Raw genomic sequence first — 3,788 nt, forward strand, 5'->3', positions numbered from 1 at the left:
TTGGGCCCACCGGCCACCCCGCTTCCCCACACTCTTCGGGGCTCCCAGAGCCCGGCAGAGGGACCCAGCGGGGCTGGCGCACCAGGGTTGGTGTGGAGATTTTTAAGGGGCTCAGTGCGTACCCTATGTGAATGCTGGACGTACCCATTGTCCGGCATTGCACATGCGGACGGCTGAAGGCCGGGATCCTGGGGGGTTCTGGGAGGGTCAGGATCATGGGGAGGGGGTGGGGGGTCTGGGAGGGTCAGGATCGTGGGGAGGGGGGCTTGGGGAGGGTCAGGATTGGGGCGGGGAGGCTTTAGGGAGGTCAGGCAAGTCCTTCCAGTGCCATGATTCTGTGGCAGCTGGAGAACCAGTGAAAGGACCGGCGCGAGCGCCGAGCTGTGCAGCCAGGCCGGGGTTTTCAGCCAGGCCGTGTGGAGGCTGCTGCTGGGTGTTGGCCACCCTCTAGCCCCAGTGCCTGCCATTAGGGAGAGATGACACCTCAGTTCAAGCCCCCCCCGCAATGAATACGTGGGGCTCCCAATGCCCAGCCTCTGGACACAACACGCCCTCCCTCAAGCCCAGGCCATGCTGCGGCGAATTTGTCTGAAGATTGAGACAAGTTAAAGGGACTAACCCGGGCACTGAGGACTCTTTGGCCGGGCCACGGAGCGGGAAAAGGCTCAAGCCCAGGGGGTTCAGATGCTCCCAGGTGGCTGCAAGTCCCCGTCTGTCAGCAGTGTCACGCAGGCACCAGCCTCAGGACCTGCGCTCCATGGCCTAGCAGTGTAAACTCTCAGCCCATCAGTGTCACACGAGGATCCCGCTCCCCAGCACCGCGCACGAGCGCCACAGGTCACACGCATGCTTTGCACCAGTGGGACTAGGACTTGCACTAGCAGTGGTTGAGTGCCCCAGGACCAAGCTGCTGAGGGAGGCAAGTGTGTGAAGATTTGCACACCAGTGCACCATGCTGAGAGCCTGCAGGCAGACACTGGCAGCTGTAAACACCTCAGGCTGCAGCTGGGCTCCAGGCAGCCAGGCTGTGAGTCTCCTGAGCGCTCCCAGCCCCAGGCTGATGGGAAGCTTCCCTGGACTCTTCAAATGTCATTCACAATAAAAAGTCTTTGAAAAACAATGTCCCTTTGCTCAGAAGCCGCTGAACCCGCATTGTAGCCCAACCAGTGGCTCTGGCTCCGGTTCCAAGGCAGCCGGGGCTGACCACGTGCTGCTCCGGAGGCAAAGGTTACTGCACTAGCATTCGTGTGGCACCGTGGGGGAGGAAATGGAACAAATCTTTGGGCACCTAATATTACTCTGCTGCATGCCCTGGCTGCTCAGAACGCCATCCTCCTGCTTCAAAAAACCTCAGCTAAAGGAGAATCGCCACTAGCAGTATAGGCCCTATGATATGCAGCTAAGCAGTTCCAATTCAATCCAGCAGAGGGCAGCATTGCACATGCCCCCCTCAGCAGACTCTAGTGCACACAGGCCAGTGACAGAGGTCTGGCACTAGCACTGCACGCGTGCTGCTTAGCCTCCCTGGGTGCTGAGCTCCAACCCATGGCTGGGTTCACAGCACCGGATACGTAAACCGGAGCCTGAAGCACCCAGCCCATGCCCAGCACGGCAAAGGACAGTCCAGCTCCCAGCATACTCCAGGGGCCCTGCGGGCTGGACTGCGCACTAGCTCCTGTTGCCGAACCAAGGCAGGAGACGGCAGCTGCCTGGGTGTGTCAGCCACTCCTGAGCTGAGCAGGAAGGAGACCGGAGCTTTAGCCCGTGGGCAGGGCCCCAGAGCAGTTCAGGTGAGTCACGCCCCCTAAGTCAGAGCCAAGCTCGGAGCGCTGCTCTGGGTGGGAGGTGTGTGCCGTCCGCTCGCAGCTCCAAGGGAGCGGGGCAGGTGGCAGAGTAACCGCAAGGTCAGCTAAGGCCGTAGCCAAAGTGCCCGGACTCACTGTTCCTCCAGAGAGACCAGCTGACCCCTGCCGTCCCTGCTAACCCTGCGATTCCGGGGCCTCGAACGCGCTGCTGGCCCCAAGCGATCCAGGCCAGGTCTGGTGGGGGACCCCACCTCGCATAGCACAAGCCGGAGCCGTCAGTCTGGCAGCTGCCCAGCAACCTCCATAACCAACCCCCTTGGTGCCCCGTCTCCTCCTTTTTATGCCATCGGGCAGAGGTTTGCAAACGGACGGGCGGGAGGAGCGTTCGGGGAGGAGCAGGGGTGAGAGGCGGCTCGGGCCAGCCCCCATGGGGGGCAACCGGGAGGGAGCGCCACCTCCTCCCTCTGATTCACCTCAGTGGACCCCCCAACCTGTGGGTCAGCATCTGCCAATTTCCACTCCCAGCAGTCCCCGCGCCCAGCACTGACTCCGCCCCCAGAGACCATGTGCCCTCCCCCACCCTGAAAACCCGAGGGGGGAGGGGCAGAGGGGCAGGTTTTGGCCCTGCCCTGGTGGTGCAGCCGCTGCTGGGGAAGGCCTGGCTGCGCCGTTGGTCTGTATCTGTGTATTTGCAGCATACGGTGTCGGGGGGTGAATTAAAGCTGCGCTCAGGGTTCTGTTAGGGTTACGCGCAGGCTATCGAGCACACTTTTGCATGTGTCTATTTTGGTCTGGGTTGGGGGACGCAGCCGAAAACTGTCACTCAAAGGGGAGGGGTTCAGCTGAAAACGTTTGAAAACCGCTGCCAGAGGGTTTTGCAAACTGATGCACATAGATCGTGTCACCCACCACTGAAAAGCAGCCACCTCTGGGCTGGAAGAGGGCAGCTGTGTAACGGTGCTCAGCAACTGCCCACCAGCGTAGGGCAGGAAGCGAAGGGGACTCCCAGCTCGGCGGGGGCGACATTGTTCTTCCTTTGGCAGTTGAGAAGGGGGTTAATTCCACTGATCTGCTCCCCTCTCTCGCAATGGGCGGAAGGGAAGCCACACCTGGGGCTGAGCAGCTCCAGCCCCTGCCAGGCCTTGATCCTGATCCGGCTCCGGCAGCTCGGGCTGTCGCTGAACAGAATCCGGAGCGAGAAGCAGCTGCTGGAACGGCTGACGCGCTTCGCCCACCGGCCACCACAAGGGGGGGCTCCGATTCCATGCAGCTCCTTGCCCTCCGTTACCCTGCCAGGGATCCCGAGCTTTCCCCTTGGGTCGGCAGGCAGCCCAGACACCTGGGGGGTGAGCAGGGAGCTGCCCAGCCACGGCCCACCCCGCAGAGCCCTGAGCCAGCTCTCAGCTCAGCACCTCCAATCCGGAAAAGGGGAGCGGTTCCTGGGGAGCCCTCAGCCCCCTGCCCTATGGCACCCCAAGTCGCTCAGCCACAGGGGCTCTCGGCGCTCAGGGTACGCAGCGACTGCCCATCTCGGCCTCTCGCACCTCCCACGTAGCACACTGGCAAGTCCCTGGAGGGCTGAATCTGAGGGGCTCCGTGGGGCGGCGAGGGGTGGGGGGAGGAGCTGTGTTGGGACCACGCTTCTGGGGCAGGATGGTAGTGCCGCGTTCCCTGAGGCTGCTCAGGCTCTGGATCCAGCTAAACTCCTCCAGGAGCTGGCTCCGCAGCCCTCTGCTCCTCCTCTGCCAGGCCCTGGGATCCGCATGGCCCCTAGGCTGGACAGGGGGTCCCTGATGCAAGCTGGCAGTGTCAGCCCATGAAACTCGCAGAGGTTCGCTCCAGGGCCTGGCCCTCCACGGGGAAAGCAGGAGCCGTCCCGTGGGCGCCTGTGGGGTGACAGTGAGTGAGCGGAGAGCCAGGCCCCAGGCTGCCGTGCCGAGGCCGAACCTCCTTGCATGCTGGCCAACCCCCCTCCCCGCTGTG

Source organism: Terrapene carolina, unplaced genomic scaffold (assembly GCF_002925995.2).
Source record: "Terrapene carolina triunguis isolate 2854851 unplaced genomic scaffold, T_m_triunguis-2.0 Scaffold495, whole genome shotgun sequence".
NCBI lineage: Eukaryota > Metazoa > Chordata > Testudines > Emydidae > Terrapene > Terrapene triunguis.